At 48.3% G+C, this 18,034-nt stretch overlaps 1 long non-coding RNA gene across 1 annotated transcript; it reads right to left on the minus strand.

Moving 5' to 3' along the window:
• Window positions 1–3,583: 3,583 nt before the first annotated feature.
• On the minus strand, window positions 3,584–17,532 carry LOC130609470 (uncharacterized). The gene is made up of 3 exons (XR_008974787.1): window positions 15,877–17,532; window positions 13,448–13,739; window positions 3,584–5,527 (listed from the first exon to the last, which is right to left on the minus strand). It is a non-coding gene; the product is annotated as an uncharacterized LOC130609470 (long non-coding RNA).
• Between the last annotated feature and the right edge of the window lie 502 nt (window positions 17,533–18,034).

Below are 18,034 nucleotides of genomic sequence, written 5' to 3' on the forward strand. Positions count from 1 at the left end.
ACTTTGCCCAAGCTGTCCTACGGAAATAGGTAACCTGATTCGGCATGACACTGCATATGCACCCTCATTCCTACTCTCATAGAATCATAGAATGTTTTAGGTTGGAAGGGACCTTAAAGATCATCGCATTCCAACCCCATGCCAGGGGCAGGGGCACCTTCCACAAGACCAGGTTGCTCAAAGCCTCATGCTATTGTTCTATTAACTTTTTGTTTTCAGAAAGGCAGAATACTTTCTACACACCTTTGCAGAAAACCCCAATATTTCTTTAATCTTGGCACCTCATCCTGGGGGGAAGGGAGAACTGCAAGCTGAGATGTATTCTTCCCATGTGCATTCCTCTACCTTCCTGTATCAGATAGAACAGACTTTTCCAGTGCCTTAAACTGGAGGGATCCCAATGTGGTTGACAAACAATCTCTCCCCAGCAGTTCACACAAGTTGCCCTCAGGGTATGGCAGCTCCCTCTCAGCTGCTTGGTCCTGAGGAAAAGGAGAGGGAAAACCAAGGGGATTTCAGAGGAGGCTAATGACCTGGCTGAGCAAGGTTCAGTCCAGCAAGAGGCTCCTCCTGCAGCCCTTCCCTGCCCTGGGGAAGGTGGGAAACTGCCATTTCCCCTTATCCTCTGGGGGCTGGAAGAAAGCAAGCTCTCTGCGCTCTCTTCCACTCTTTTCCTCTTTTTCATTTGCTTTTCTCTAATGAAAAGAGCTGGGACATTTCACTGCAACACAGACATCTACAGCCCCAGCCTCGAGCATTTCATGGGTGCTTTTCATGGGTGCTCTTCGCCCCCAGCCAGCCCTCATGGAACAGCAGCAGGGACCCCACACCTACCAGTCTGTACATGACCAGCACTTGCAGCATGTTTGCAGTGCACTGATTCCAAAGCTGTGTACCCAAGAATGTGTTGAAGAAGGTCAGGAAGCAGGGAGGAGAAGGTGGAGCTGAATCCTGCCCTTCAGCTGAGCCTCCATTCTTATGATAATCCAAGCTAGTCCTAACTGGACTTGTTTCACTTAACTGTTGAAGGACTAGTTCCAGGGAAGCATCTTTGTTCAGCACAGTGCTTACGCACGTGTTTAAAGGGACAAACTTGCATCACTCCTTCTTGAGTTGGGAACTCTTGTCTCACAGGGGAATTTTCCTCGTTCTTGCAGCCGCCTGTGCTTGAGCTGTTCTTTTCCCAGGCTGGGGTTTGCCTCATGTAAACACCAAACCTGTTTACTTTTCAGATGGTTTCGTTCGGGCTAGAAAAGGCATAAGAATTCATTGAGAATTTGTGGCTTCAGTGGGTAAAAGTGAACAGAAAAGTCACCAAGAGCAGGCTGCTTGCCGAAGGATGCGGAGTGGTCGGGTAAACACGGCTGGCCCTACCAGGGACGGTCAGTCTTGCCACTGCTGTGGAAACATGTGCTGACAAAGACAAATTAACCAAGCGGGAATGGCAGCATCCGCAACAGAGGCAGGAGAGGCTGAGGAAAAAGCAAAAGTGCCACCGTACAGAACATACAAAGCTGTGGGTACCTTGCTGTTTGGAAGATGGCTTTCTCCTCAGATGAAAGGGATGATAAGAATATTTTTGTCCAAAATAAAGCGTGTGGAAGGCAAAGGTTCACGGAGGTCAAAACAGTCCCTGGAGCACAACACAGGGTCAGAAAGTTATCAGGAACAGAGCAAACTCTAGAGCAAAACAGAGCTGCACTAGCACAGGAGTTTGACAGCAAAGGAGTTGTTCTTAGTCCCTGGGACAAGTCTTTGCTTTTTGCACACCAGCACTCATTTCTCTGCCTTCTCCACATGGATGAATTGTGCAGCTCATTGCTGTATTCAGGCCTAGGCCAGTTTGCCATGTGACAGCATGGCAGCCATCCTTGTTCTTCTCACCCTTCTTCTCTGGACGGTCTTCTCTGGAGGGTCTGGTGGCCCTCTCACAGCAGGAGTGGGTGCTGCCTGGGACAGGCCCATGACTTCTGAAGGCAGGCAGGGGAGGCAGAATCAGTACTTATGGCACAGCAATGTGAGCCAGAGTGCTGACAAGGCTCCTGACGGGTCCCTGACATTTCATGTGCCATGCCTCCAAGTGCACTGAGAGTGTGTTTAAGACTCTAGCAATGACGGTCCTTTGCTTGCCATATGCACCCTTCTGATGACACACACCATCAGTGGAGGAGAGTTCACAGTAACCTCCCCGGGACGTTCTTGGTCAAGAGACCAAGAAAGCCAGTGATATACTAGACATAAATATCTCTTGTTGCATGTCCAAACACAGTTCCGTGTGCTTGACATTAATATTCTATGTCTAATCAGGATGTTAGCAACTCCAGTTCATCTCCTTTCTGTAACTTCTGTCAGGGCTGACTAGCACAACACACATGGGATGTGCCTGACGGACAACAAGCCACACTGACCTTCCAAATGTAAAATTCTCTCCCGCAACACCTCTCCATGCAGGCAGACAGGATTAATGATTCCCAACCCATCAAGGCTCAGAGAGCTGTGCTGTGGCTCTGCTTACCCAGTATTCCTCAGACCTGCTCCTTGCTCCCACACTTTCCGTTTGACATTTGCTACATGAAACAGTATTTTTCATCTGTCACTCATCCACCTAAACCACCCAAATACTCATGAATCTTCTTCCTGTTTTCCTGATTTTTGCCTTCAGTATTAGGATTATCTGCAATCCTGATGGTCAACAATGAGAACTACCCATTGAAAGACACAACATAGAACTCAGTGTTCAAAGTCCTGTAAATCAGAGTACAGTAACTACCTGCAGAGAGAGTGAGCTTCAGCCTGCAGGGGAGGGTGGTGGTGATGCAAGCCAAGATGCAGCAGCCCTTCAGTCACCCCTGGCTGCACATCACACCATCCCCACTAGGCTCCACTCAATTCTGATTTAGCTGTTCCCTTCAAGCACCCCTTCCTCATTTCTAGTCTGACTTTTCTTTTAAAAAGGTACTTCCAGTCATTTTGCAGAATTGGGCAAGGGAGAAAAAAGATCACATGAGCGGTAGGGCTGGGAGGATGGTAAATTGCCCGAGTCGCTGGGGGAAACAGCTGGGTTCAGGCTGGTGGCAGTGCCGAGGCCAGAGCAGGCACCGCCACGGCAGCACCCTAATGGACACAGGCTGACAGGCTGATTGATCCCCAGGCTGCTTGTTTATGAAAACGGGACTCATTAGATACCAGGACTGGCAAATGCTGTGTGAGAGCTTTGACAGTGCTGGATTCTTAAACTGAATAATCTTTTGTCTTGAACAGTTGTGGAATAACCTCTGCAGAGCAGAATTTCCTTCTTATCTTTGTCAGTTAGGCATTGGCTTAGACTTTGAAATATATAGTCTTTCCTAAAAAAGTTATAGTGCTAGTTAATTCATATCCTTTCCCCGTTTATTGCATCTGAAAACTGGTATGTTGCATTCCTTGCGATCCCTGCTCACATGGAAGAGGCCTCATCGTTTTAGTAAGTTTCTTTATCTGCCTGTATCTCCCCTATTTTCCCCAGCAAGTGTGATGAGAAGCACACAAGAATATTCCAGCTGAAGATTTATCCCAGATTCACACAGTGGCAATACAATATTCTCTGGATTAGTTTCCATCCTATTACTGCATGGCTCCCAGAGGTGAACTGCTCTGAGCCCTCAGGACCTACAGCTTCTGCTTCTTTGCAGTATTTCAGCAGTGCCAGCACTAATCACCTCCTGGCCACTAAGCCTCATGGAGATGCTCCTGTGAAAGACACTGCTCCCAGCTTTTTGAAAATCCATGTCCTGCTGTTATTTCCCACAGCAGGAAACACTCCATAACTTCTAGCAGCTGCAGGAGCAGGATTTCCCTTAGCAGAGGAAAGTGAGCTGCAGATTTCTCACTGCAACATAGCAGATCAGGTGGGTGTATGGATTCACCTGGGGTTGAAATGAGAGCAGTGTCCGCAGCTCCTTGGCTCTCTCTGCCCTCCCCTGTTTCTGCACACAGATGCTGGTCCCTCACACTCTGATCCTTAGGTGCTGGTTCCCAGTCCTGGGGATAGTTGTTTTCTGAGACACCAGCCTTTGCCTTTATATGTTCTCAGTGCCTAAGGGTGCCTTGTCTGTAGCAGCTGAGTTGCACTAGTAGGGGTGTTTATCCATTTTTGCTTTTGCTATGGGAATTACTTAGCTTCTCTGCAGTGCTGCAAGCTTCCTTAGCTGCTCTACTTTCTTCCCTGTTCCCAGAAAACCTGGTAGCCCTCTCCCAGGCTTCCTGCTTCCAACAAACTAAAAGAAGGTCCTATATTTTCTGCACCTTTGTGCTTCACATTCTCTCCTTACCCACCAAACTGCCATCTAGCATTTTTCCTGCTGTAGTCTGTGCTCCTACTGGCTGCTCTAGGCTTGGATGTTCATTTTCTGAAGGATCTCTTTGCCTTGAATAACCTCTCATGCCTTGTGTCCTAGACAGATGGGGGGGGGATGTTCCCTGCCTTGCTCTGGATATTGCTGTCTGCTGCAATAGTGTTATCAATAAAAGAAACAATGAAAAAGCTCTCCTGGATATTTATCCAAAACTCTTCCTCTTCATAATGCCCTCTCTCTTCCTTCCCCATTTCATTCCTCCACCACCTCTTCCTTACCCCGCTCCCCTGCACACTTTGCTTTCTCACTTCCCTGGCTTTCTTCATCCCTCCCCTTGTACTCCCTCCTTCTTTCACTGCCTCCATCCTTCCCTCCCTCTCCTTGGCTCAGTATTCAAAATCCCTGCCCATAGCGACGAAAGGAAAAACAACAACACAACACTCCAGCCTGAGGAGGCCAGAGCACGGGATTCCTTCCGAGAAACCTCAGAAACCAGGGAAAAGAGGGAAAGCAAACAGTGAGACCAGGAAGAAGCCTGAAGAGAGCAAGGACATTTCAAGGGGGAGGGATGAGCTGGTATCTCAGGGAAACTTGGTGGGGTCTGAGACAAACACAGAGACATGATCACAGATCCAACCCAGAAACAGCAGTGCAAGTTCTGCTTTCTGGGGGAAGGAGCTGGGTCAGGAAGCCCAGCTCCTGCAGAAAGAGCCACATTGCACAGTTATGGAAAGGGCAGAGATAACTGTACAGATGGGGAGGAAAGAGAAAGCTGTGACTTGCTCTAGAGAGTGGATGGGCCAATGCCCTGGGCCACAAACAGGCGAAACCCCTACACCAGAGGGAGAAGGGCTGATTTCCCCAGGGATGGTGGGGAATTCTCCATGCCAAAGGCAGACTGTGGGCCCTGGGGCTGAAGGGTTAATACCCCACAGGAGGGCCCTGGGGAATCCACAGTAAATAGGTGTGGTTTTCTCTGCAACTCCAAGAGGCATTTTCCCTCTGTACCAGTCTGGACAGGTGAGAAATCGGAAGAAGTTGGAGCCTGTGCTTCCCACTAGCACAAAGCAGGGCTGTTAGCACAGGTCTCGATGTTTGTTTGCACACTCCAGCCTGGCTGCTTAACTCCGTAGTAGCCAGTGCCAGGAATCTCTGGCAGTCAGCATGGTGGTCCCCCGGGTACAAGCACCTGCCTGTTAATGGAAAGCCACCAGATTAATGGTGCAGCACAAGGAGCCTTAGTCAGTTACTCATTGCAGAAAGGAGAAATTCAGCGATAAGCAAAAGAGGCAAATAAGGTATGTGCAGGAAAGGCGACTTTCTTCCTTTCCTCTCCCTCCCACATCCCACAGGCCTGTGCCCCGTACCCCAGTACTGCACTGCCCCTCCTTCCTTGTCCCATCCCTCACAACCACCCTCCCCAAGGGCTCTGCCTTGCCCTCCCCATGCCACATCTCCACATTGAACTACAGGAATTCTCTTTCTTCCCACAAGCCAGCCTCCCTGCTGCTAGGCAAGGAGAGCCAAGAACCAAAGTTTTCAGTTGCCTCTGCTCCATTTTCCATTCTTAATCTGGGACATTCAAATCCTGAGGATAATTTTCCCTTCTTCAAATGAATTTTAAACATAGCTGGCTTCCAAAAAGGTAGACCTGGAAGAGACGCTGGATCACTAAATCCAGCCATAAACTCTAGCAGCATCACTTATATAAACCCTGTTCCTACTAGAAAGCTGCTTGAGGATCCTACTGCTAAGAAAGGAAGAAATATTCTATTACTCTCCAGCCTAAATTTGCTCATTCCCATTTGTTCTGGCAATAAAAGGCAGAGCACCCAAGCAGCAAAGTGCTGGGTAGGATATAAGCCTCAGAACAGAATTCAAACAAATCAGATTGAATCACAAAGAATAACACCAAGGAATGAAAGCAGAACTGTTTGCAAAGCCATTAATCTCAGGCTTGGAAGTGCTGGTTCCCCCAGCCATTTCAGACCTCAAAAGCTCCTCAGTCCTATAGAGTCCCCACATCTCTTCGATTCCCCAAGTGCATATTGGAGCCATGACCCCACTGTGCCTCCGTACCAACAGTTCTTACGAAAACTGCTTCCACAGAAAGACATTTGCATGACGACCTATCCCTCACCCAATTCCCAAGTCCTACCTAGCACAGCCACTGCCAAACTGTAGCTGAGCTTTAGCCCAGGAGAGCTGCACAAAAGGAGAATACCAGTGTCTGCAGAGAGGACAAGGCCTATATTGTCTAAAGTGCAACATATAAAACAGTGAAATGAGCTTGCAGAGGCCTGAAAGCTTAAGGAGAGATACTACAAAGCCCTGGGAAATTGAAACTGCAGGTGCTGAACCTTCCTTCTGCCTGCTGCTCATAGACACCACTGAAGTCAGCAAGAAGTTGTTTATTTTAGGCTTTTGGTCAAATTCTGTTTGCAAGAAGCCAAGACGGTGATGCTAGACACAAAAGCATCCCAGCAGAAACATGGCTCCCCAGCTTACATGGGTAGATACAGCCGGGCCACAGATACTTGCACTGAATCATAGACTCCTGTCTACCCAGCTGTGGATGAGGATAATGGCAAATACAGCAGAAGAGATGGGGGAAACCATCTGCTCCTCTCGCTTCATTGCGCTGTGAAACTGTAGGCTCTGTTTGGGATAAAACAGCACTTATTTCCAAGGCAACAAATTGCAGTATCGCAAACAACAGAGGACCAGGAGATGCCTGCAGGTCGGAAGCTGAAAGAATGTCCTTTGCGGAGGCACAGGCGGACTGAGCAAAGATGAGGCAGGACTCTGAGCCCTCGCCCAGGGCACTGGTTTTTAGTGGTGTATTTCTCTACAATCTGACTGAAGGAAAAGCCATAAAAGCTGTAGATGCAAAGGGTCCTTTTGGTGCCCAGTGCCTAGATCTAGAAGCAGTCTGGCCAAGTCATAGCAAAGAAATTCCTGGGACAAAACCTCTGTATTCTGCTGCACCTCTACTTGTCACCTCCATGTGACAAGTGATTATATCCAAGCAAGGAATCATAAAGCTGGCTCTGATGGCCTGACATGAAGAAGACAGAGCCCCGAGATAAATCCCCGAGAGACATAAGCATAAGCAGAAAATGGGCTTGAGTAGAAGTGACTGAGGTGAATAAAAGTTGCAGGAATAAAACTGCAGCAGAAAGAGGAAGCCTTCTTTAGGGGAGGAATGAGGCTGAGCAGGAGGAACAGGAGTGATAGGCATAAACAACACTGATTTAAGTAAGCTATTGAGTGCTAAAGAGATAACACACTGCAGAAGAGCATAACCTGTTCAGGAGAAAAATATAAAAAGGAGAGCTGGGCTATTTCCTGGGGATGGAGCATGTTCTCTGTGGGGAAGATGGACCAGCTAAACACACATAAGTTCAATTCATGGGGCTAAAATGTGGGGTGCAATGAAAAGGGGGGAAATAAGTGGGTGAAGAGAGGGAAGACAAACCAAGAAGAAGAAATAGGAGTGTGACTCTAATGACAGACAGCAGAAACTGTAATCACAGGAGATACAAGCCACAGGGATTTTGTCAGCTTAGGTGTCTGTTTAAAACACAGACTTGGGATCCAAAAGACCTGAGTAAATTGGTCTCTGTACACCCAGGTGCAGCTTAGGGATGCCTTAAATGCCAAGGAGCTTGAGAACTGGTGTGCATCTCTCCACAGCACCACTGCTGCAACTCCTGAGATGCTCAACCCATGTCCTCCCAGCACTCCTGGGACTCTCAACCCTAACATCCCACGGTGGGATCAGGGGAGTTCTGCTCCTACAGAGGCAGGGAGCAGAGCACAGAGCCAAGGAAAGCCACTCAGTGCAGAGGCCAGGAAGAGAAGTAGCAGAAGGGTAGGGAAGCTGCCCTGGAAGGGTGCTGAAGACCTGTAGGTGAGAAGAAGGTCATGCATACGAATGGACATGGAAGAAAGTGACAGAATGAAATGGAGAAGGGTAAGAACAGAGGTGCCAGAGCTGACCTTCTGAGGCTGCAAAAGCAAACAGAAGAAACCTGAGAAACTGGAGGACACGAGAAGAAAGTCCAGGGCTGCTACTGCCCATGGAGAAGGGAAGACAGCTGGGCAGGGGGAAGGTGCAGCTGCTCACAAGCAACTTTACTGAATGCTTCTCTGAAAAAGTCATTAGTATCAGTCTCAGAGTAAGAACAGTTAATGGGTTACAGGAAAGATCCCAAGGCAAAATCAGATGGGGCAAGCAAAAGATTCCGTTGTGCAAGTTTTCAGTAGGGCAAACTACAGTTCCTTGATGAGTTTGGCAGTGTAACAAGGGGCAGAGGAGAGAAGCAGAACGCCATCCCTCAAGACACCTCAGTGATCTGCATGTTCTGGAGTTAACGGGCTGCCAGGATGACCAGTGCGAGCCAGCACTGTTGTACAAGCTGGAGTGGACTTTCCAGGAACCAAGGAAAACCACAAACTGCCTTTGTGACGTGAACGAAGCATTTGTGGACCAGACAAATGTCTTGGCTCATTCCAATTGATAGCCATCAATCTGTTCCCTGGAAGGCTGGGGCAGATATATCCCATGGGAGACTGAACTCTCCAGTGCCACCAATACATAGGAATTGTGAAATCAATTTTAGCCCATGGCAGCAAGAAGGAGCCACTGGCCCCTCATGGGTTTTTCCCATGAGGAGAAATGCAGTACCTCCATTTTAGAGTGGGAAAGGTTTCTGTCCTTCCTTTCCCTGCTCAATTCTTCCATACAAACATCTTCCTCTGTGCACTCTGTGACTCCATGATGTCTTCCTATTAACAGACTCCTTTGAAAAAAGGAAGTCTTCCTTTTGTGCACACTCAGCCCTGTGTCACTGCTGTTTGGATCCATGCTCCAGCAGTCCTGAGGAAATCCAGTGTGGGATGCAGCTAGATGCTGCACGGTAAGGTAGCACAGCACACAGAGGCAATATACAGATTGCCTTCAGGTGTGTGAGGGGTTAAGTCCAGCAAGAAACACTTCTGCTGCTTAAACCAAATTTACTTGATTTCTTCTTTTTCTCTGTTTTTTTTTTTGTTCAGGAGTTCATGAAAAGGGTGAAAAAAAAGCTGCTATTTGTTTTGCCCCTGCTGGAGCCATGAAGGGAGCTCTGCAGAGTGGACAGTACAGTCACTGTGGCATCGCAGCAGTGAGGGAGCTGAACTGGGAGCTGTGAGGTGAAGGTCCCTGTTTAACAGCTTTCCGTTTGTTTATCGAAAAAATATTGTTCCATCATAAAAATTCCCAAAATAGTTCAGGTCTTGACAGACTGACTGGCAGCTGCCCAGCTCTGCAGGATCCTGCTAAATGAAAGGAATACAAAGAGCTAATCTGGTACCCATGGCCCAGCGCTCACAGCTTGGGAATCCACACAGACTCAGGGCTCAGTTGCCCCAGTAGGTGCGGGGTACGGTACAGAGTTCTCTGGTCAAGGGCTGGGTTTACTGATGGCAGCAGCTTTTCCATAGCTATCAGGCAGGCTGATGAGGAAGGCAGTGCTTGCTTTGTAATGAATGATCAGCTTCTGCTTCATTTTTATACCAAATTTGATTTGTTTTTTCCCTTCCACCCAGCTCTATAAAGCTTTACCTTGACAAGACAGGCAGCCCCACACTAATGGCTGTATCTCTCTGAGGCCTTCAATTCCTAAGAGCTATTAGTGGCTCCTTTGGGTATATTTTTTCATACAGGCATTGTTCTGGCCTACTGCAAGAACACCCTGAGCAAGCTAATGTATTGCTTGTTGCTGAGAATATCTTACGATGACAACCTACTGTTGCTGCGGATCGCGGTGATCTTATTGCACATGAATGGAAAGTGTCAAACGGCACATGGCAGCCAAGTCAGAGAGAGTCATCCTCTCTAGGAAGAGCAAAAGGCCACCGTGAAGTCCTGCAGCCTGCCATGGTGACCAAAGGACCATGCGCGCTGTGACTCACAGCACAGAGAAGCAGCAAATCCAGATTAGCTCATGCAGAATTAGCAGCCTCTGTGGAAAGAACCTATCCTCGCCAAATCTCAGACATCTCCCCAGCTGCAGAATTAACTTCTCCATGGCCCTCATGGCGCCCAGGGCAGGTCTGCTTTAGGGAGGAACAGGGGAAATTTGCACTCCAGATCATTCCCAGAACTGGCCTCATGGGATTCTCCATTCATTCCTTAGGCATTCTGGGTACACAGCCTCCAAACCAAGCCAGGCTCTAGCCATGGATTTGGTGGAGGGTGCAGGGATGAACATTCCCCAGTGCTTTCCCCCATTAATGGTCTGCAAAGCCAGGCTGGCTGGTGCTACAGGAAGGGTCAGGGTGTGCAGGGCCATTGCAGGCTGTGGTGGTTCCTCCTGTGACAAGATCAGTTTGGCCTCTTGTTGTGGGGCATTTCTGAGCAGTGTCACAGCCAGACACGGCAGCTGTCTCAGTACTGGTGAGCTCAGGGCTACCCAAGCTTGCTTGGGTTAGGTACCCCTGCCACAAAAGGGAGGTGGGGCTGGTGGAAACGGGACAGCTGGTCAGCTCTCAGCCAGGCCACCACAAACCAGTCAAAAGCAACAGGTGACACTGCTAATGGGTTTCATGTGATTTTGAGGTTTCTTTCAAGCTGCATGTGGTGCGCATGCTGTTGGCTGGGGCTCCCTTCACCTATCTGTAGCACCAGGGAGAATGGCTGACAACCAGTTTCCACTGGAGGTACGCTGTCACTGCAGGGTGGCTCTGTTCCATGATAGGACACTTTTATTGACCCATTTCCACATACTGAGTTGAGTCCAGGTGAACCATGTGGTTTCTTACAACAGAAAACAGACCCATGGGCACTGGGTATTATTCCTGTCCTGTCAGCCTCAACAACACAGGAGCTGAGCATTTCACAGCACAAAGAAGAGGAGAGCCTTTTGCTGAGGAAGGGCCTTGGAGGAAGAGGAGGCATGGTTTGCACATCAGGGCAAGCTGGAAACATCCTCAGAAGCTCCTATAAGCAACACACAGCTTGCAGCTTTCCCATGTGAGCCTGGGGAGCAGAGAGCTTCCAAGAGCTTTCAGCTGCGCTCTGCTTGCCCAGGCTGACCACCACATCCAAGCCAGCACCCACTCCTCACCCTTTCCCCTCTGCATTCAGCTCTTCCAAGCTCTGCAGAAGAGTTTAACAGGTGCATGGCAGGAATATGCTGGGGCTATGGTCACTGGGTGAAGGCAGAAGGACTAGAGGGAGAGGAAGTGTCTCTGAAACGTTATTTTGGGATAACTGTAGACAATGGGCTTGCTGATCTGGTTGTTGAAGTGCCCGATCTTTACAGACTGTTTTCCTTTTGTGCTTGCTTTCCTATAGACTGTGAGAGGACTCCTTGTGCAGCTGTGGATATACTCCAACAAACCTGCTTCAGGATAAAAAGTGATCGCAACCTCCAGCCCCTTTTCTTGTCCTTCTTCCCCACATTTGCCCTTGTCTCATATTCACATGGACAAGTGTCTCTGGTCTGACGTTTTTGTGAGGTGGGGCTGATGAGAGGCAGGGCTGGAAACTTGTCTCCTTCAGCCCTCACAAAGCTTACTGGGGGGGACAGAAACTGACCCCCATAGATTGCATTTAACCACTCTCAACCCTATAAGGCAGTTGCCACCTTCCTTCTGCCCTTGCTGTGCTCTCAGGCCCTGAGTCACCCATTTCCTCTTCCACTGGTGGGGCAGGTGATGCACAGGACTGGTACAGTTCTCCCAGTACCCTCAGTCATATTTTCCCTCTTATCTTATGACTACCACTTAGGACATAATCATTGGCAGACCAAGCAGGCAAGGGCACAAGCCCTTGTGAGAGGGTGTTCCCCTTTCACATTTTAACCCTCCAGGGCTGGCACTACAGCCTACGCTAAACAAAACCAAGGCTTCAAGTCTACAAAGAAGACAAAATGCTGTCATATTGCTCCAGGGTTACCAAAGCAAATTATGGACTCATCATTCACCAAAACCAAAAGCCTCAAAACACTAAAGAGCCCCAGTCTTATTCCCATCTTTTTGAGTAGTGTATAAATAGGAGATTGTTACTAATCTCTTTCCAAGAAATAGCAGTTGAGAAACCCATGGGCTTGGGCCCATAATTTGGGTGTCTGGGGCTCACTTAGGCCCACAGATACAGTTGCTTCTCTCACCTATAGCTCTTCCTGCTCTGTAGATGTGATTGTCCATTTAAGACCCCACTTCAGGCCTCGGCTCGTATCACAGAACAGCCCCCAACCAAAACATACATTTGCCTTTCTGCACTCTTTGCTTGGAGACCCTTCCACTCCAAACAGTATGGGAGTGAAATAAAGCTGGGGGGAGTGGTCTCTGGAATCCCACTGACAGCACATAAAGCACAAATTGACCATAGCTGTACCGGACTCCTTCTCCCTCAAATGAAAAATCAGAGAGAAGGGGCACAATTATTGAACTTACCTCTGCTCCAAAGTATTGAGTGAACAAAAGCCTAAATAAAGGCTTTATGGCTCAAGGAAGCCAACAGAACTCCCAGGCGCACCCTGTCAGCATACAAAATCCCCCAAGTCCCACCCTGCTCATCCCTTGGCTTGTGCATTTGGTTGCTATCAGAGAACTCTAACTTGTTATCAAGACGCATTTTACATTATTTGTTATCATTACATAGAAAGTAATCCGATCTGTTATTATTTATTGCTGTTCCCATCTTGCCAGATATGGGACTCCCACCCCCTCCCTGGGGAGACACAGTTCACTTCTAGGAAGTACTTTCCTGATGCTCAGTCTAAATTTTGTCCTTTGTTAACATAATCTCCATCTCCCCACAGATGTTTGGAAACAACAATGCTTCCCTACCTTAGTCATCTTTTGGCTAAACTGGTTAGCATTATGCTCAATCTATCTTCCCTGTCTATCAACAGCTCCAACTACCCCCAGTTCAGGTCACTATATTTGTTGAACTCTTCAAGGAAGATTCTCACTCTCCTCCTCAGAGAGGAAAATCACACTGACATTTCCCGTAGCCGTAACACAACACAGATCCTGCCGGACTTGCTCCCCACTGCTATCCTTTGGACGGCACGCCAAAAATCAGTGAAAGTTATTGGAAAGTTAATTTCATCCCTTACCTTTCCGTTTCCATAAGAATAGGACCATCCTTGCTACAAACCTGATGCTCAAAAGCATAAACAAATTATCACAGTCCTTTTTCAGCCAGTCTGCAGACAAGTGTCCATACTGGAATTGGTGAATCCAGGGCATGAGGTTTTGTGAAAACTGTAGGGGAGGGTTGTTATCTGCTTTGTCCCTTCCTCAAATTGCCCATGACATTGGCTCTTTGGAGAGCAGGAGGGTGGGAGCTCCACATTGATCTCATCCATCACAGATGGTGGGAGGAAGACCAGCCCAAGCTCCTGAGCACTAGGGAAGGAGAAAATTAAGACTACGCATTGGCAATGAGCAACTGGCTAAAAAAGAAAGCTCCCCCTGTCAAAGCAGCTTAATGGGCCCTACTTTCACTCCTCAGTACTACACACCAGCCCTGTCAGTTTGAAGCTCCCGTTGCATGAAGCTCTAGGGAGAAGTATTTCACACACATTCTCCACATTTCATTTTGAGAAAAATCACAAAGATAATTGCCTAGTTCAAGCAGTCACTGGCTGACATCATTCTTCACGCTCCCTGTGCTGTGTGGGGTATTGCTCACTTAACTCACATTAACTGGCTCTAGCTTTGGGCTTCTCCTTCCCACCCTCCCAAGGATCCTGTGATAGTGGGTGGATCACATTAAAAAAGCAGAGCTGACAGCACCTAAGCAATCTCTGCGTGATATTGCTTCCCACCTCCAGAAAAGTCGTGCTTTCTTAAGCAGGGTGGGGGATGCACTGTGCTGGCCACACTGAACGGGGAAAGGACTGCAGTCAAGCAGACCTACAGCGCAGGACCTGGAAGAGGCTCCACCAGGGGCTGGTGGTCACGCAGGACATGGGACCTATGGAGAGCTGCAGAGAGAGAGAGCAACCACAAAGGAGAAATAGCTTGGGAGAGCTGCTGCAGAGCTTAGTCTGTTTTTTGTGTGCTCTGTGGCAGCACTGAAAGCACCACTGCTTGTTTATCTCTCCTGGAAGTGGATTAAGCAGAACTGCAGCATGGTATGCAGAGTTCAGTGTCCTCGGCAGGGAACTCGTGCAGAACAGCCACCACTCTCACACTTTCTGCTGTCAGCATTCTCTGCTGCATGTGGTAGAAACATGGCAGAACCAAGGAGAAATTAAAAGAAAGAACTATCTCTTTTGATGCCTGGTGGTGAATGAAAGCCAATTCCAAGCAGAGCAATGGGGATGGGAACACAGAGCATTAATTCCTCTCCTTTAGAGATTGGGAAAGGACTTGTGAATGTTTCCTTTTCTGCATTCTGCCATTAACAGTTCTGCAGGGTGATATCATCGGGGCCTTTTCCAAACCCAGAGTGTCTCAGACATTACAACACCAGGTTTTGGCTGCCTGTACATATCACCAGCTACACCCACTCCAGCCCCCTCCCTGCAGCACTCCCGGAGGGACCAGTGAAACCTCTTACTGCCTCTGGACTCTTGAGAGCTTTGCTCAGAATCCCAGCAGTCACAAGTCCCCTGTGAGACCTCATCCCTGGACACTGCAGCTACTCTTACCCAACTGCTCTCGAAAGCATCTCAGATAAAAATAGACTCTACTTGCTCCAAAGAGTCTAACACTCTGAGCCACATTGGTTTTAAGCCAAGAGAACAAGCAGCTCATGATGCCAGGCACCAGGATGCTGATGGGTGGGTTTGGAAGTAGAGGGAGGAAGGAGGAGAGCAGGTGCCTCTGAAAATTATTTCCAAAAAGGCCATGGTCAATGCAAAGGTCCATTTCCCTACTGCTGTACAGCAACTACTGGGGAAATCAATGGCCCCAGTTTAAAACATGCTCTTGTCAAAGCCACTTGAAAGCTGGAGGAAGGAGAGCTGCTCTCCCTACTCCCCAGCAGTTATGTGCTCACATTCTGCACTCCAACAAGTTCACCTCTGTTGCACCCATATTGCTAGCTGCAGCAAGGGAGAGTTGCAGCTCTCCTCTATGTATGGTGGGGGCCCACATCCAAGCTAGCTCTGTGTCAGCATAAGGAGGAAATGTCTCCACTGACATTAATGAAATTACTCCAGTGTCAAGTCAGGCCAAGTGTGAACAGAATCAGGGTACATCAGTATGTTGGAGATTTGTGACCACAGAGCAGCCTATCAGCACAACAGACAAAAACAGTGTGTCAGGGAAGAGGTTTTAGTTCCAATTTGTCCAAAAATCACACACACACAAAAAGCAGCAGTTATTTGAAAAATGCCTGAGCTGGGTTCCTCAAAATAGTGGGAGTTTCATGTAGTGCTTACCCCAAGCAGTGTGTTAGCAACACGCTAAGGCAGCCTTCTGTAAAGAGCAAAAGCGCCAAAGGCAGAAGGAAAATAAACAAACCAAATGCCTGGGCTGTTCCACTGGCCAGCCCAGATGTCAGCTTTGCTGTTAATAACACCAATGATCTGACCTGCTTCCGTGCCTGCAGTCATATCCAGGAAGGTGTGAGGAGCCCCGGAGGTGCAGACAGCATGTGCTTGACGTGTGAGATGGTCCCCCAATGGGTTTACATGACAGCCTGGCAGCTCTCCTCTACAGATGTGCTCTGTCAGTGTAAAACCTCCCAGGGCTGTCGGCCTGCTCCCAGCAGTCTCATCCACTCCCCTTATGCTTAAGGATCACAAAACTGCAAGGCTTTATTCTGTTTACTGTGAGGAGATGTTGCCTGGATCCTTTTTGGATGGAAACTCTCTACTTCTTTGCTCTCTAGCAACCTTGGTCAAGGTTCCCCAGAGCTTTTTCCAGCCCACCGGACAGTTAAGTTTCTCCAAAACAGGACTGGTTTGATTCAAATCCAGTATTTGATCCAATGGCTTAGCTACATTCCTGCTAGGATACTGCCTTCAGTATCACCACTCCGCCTGTTTAGCAAGCAATCCACGGATGAGAAAGACAAGACCATGCCAGCGGTTACTGGGTTCACCGAAGCAAACTAACCACAAAGGTCCAGAGCTGGCAGCCATTAGCCAGGAAGAGATCTGCTCCTAAGGCTCTGCTCTGCCATTGCTCGGGCAGCTTTCTGCTGCTATTGTTTCCCCTCTCTCTTCAAAGATTTATTTTGGTACTGACAGGGACACTGCAAGGGCCTTTCTTTCCCTTCTCCATTCTAAAGCACTTTATTTTCTCTCTCTCTCACCCTCTGTGTAAACGAGAGAGCCCATTTCCCTGCAGTGATTAATTCCTTTTGGCCTTCACAACTCAGAAAGTTCTTCTGTTACTGCTGGTTTTGTCCCTCTCAGATTCAATATGCACCTTGAATCATATAAGATGGCTCCAAGCACTTCCCTTCGGGAAAATGGGTTAAAATCCAGCCTAAGTCCTCAGAGTGGACACTCAGGGAAAGACACGATGGGTAGGGGTAAGAAAAGGTATATGACGCCAGTGTACAGCACTGGCAAAAGCATTACTTCCCTGCTTTAAAAGGGATGTTGACCGCTGGGGAATGAAAGGGGAAGAGAGACTCCAAAGGCTGAGAGCTGCACTATTTGCTCCATAGTAAGCTCAGCCTGTTTGGCCTCTCAAATAGAAGAACATGCCTTTATGCCAGTGCAATCCTAGGGAGTAAATATGTGGCACACAAAAAGTCTTTAATCTCCCAAGAAAGGAAGAACGGGAACCACAGCCAGATGCCATAAGCAGGCAATACCTGATGAGAAATAAACCACTGTTTTGTACAGCGTGGCTGATCAACCCATGGACATGGTAGGTTCCCTGTCTCCATTCGATTCTGCACTGAGGCTGGTTAACTTCCCAAAAGCACTGCTGACAAGCACATATTATTGGGTGTGGGACAGGGGTAACTACATGAAATGAAGGGGCCAGTCTTATACAAGAGGTGAGGCTGGATGAATGCCTGTCAAACCTGGGGAGCCTGTGAATTACCAGAGCTCTCGTTTTGCCTGTGGCATTTCTGTAAACCTGCCACTGGTGCTGGTTCAGTGCTGGCACATGTCCTGGAAGCACACCTTCTCCAAGCTCCTTGTTGTTCCAGGTCTGCTGGAGACTGAATTTGCTCCCCTGCCTCTGACAAGAAAGTTTCGGCTTTCCTTGTATAACCCTGCAGAAGTAGGGGCCATGTGCTCCCTATTCAAATGGAGAGGATGGTGGCTGGTCAAGGTGACCCAAAAATCACAGAGCACACTGAAGACCCAGCAAATCATCCCTGATGAGAAGCTCTGTAGTGTGGCACAGATGAAGGAGGAACCCCCTGGGTGTGCAATTAATTGCAAGGATCCACTGGCATCAGTTGTGCAGCAGGAGAACCACTTGCAAAACAGAGCTACAGCCCTTCCAGAGTAATGTGGTAGGATACCCCATAAAGCAAAAATTAAGGTTCCTACTTGGGTATGAGGTTGTTTGTGCCAAAAACAACCCCAAAGATAAGGCTGTGGGTGCATGAACTTTCTGCATTGGCAGTATCCATGGTAAACTTTACGTGTCATGTAATATCCCCCTACCCTTAGTTGTCTTAGTTGTCCCATACACCTGAGGCAAAGGACAGCACATATTGAACAGGCATCAAGGACTTCACAATAAAAGAAGCCTTGCCACCTTGGAAATTTGCCAAG

This window comes from Pezoporus wallicus, unplaced genomic scaffold, assembly GCF_028554395.1.
Source record: "Pezoporus wallicus isolate ANWC-B61680 ecotype Strahan unplaced genomic scaffold, APGP_CSIRO_Pwel_v1 contig_3486, whole genome shotgun sequence".
Classification (NCBI taxonomy): Eukaryota; Metazoa; Chordata; class Aves; order Psittaciformes; family Psittacidae; genus Pezoporus; species Pezoporus wallicus.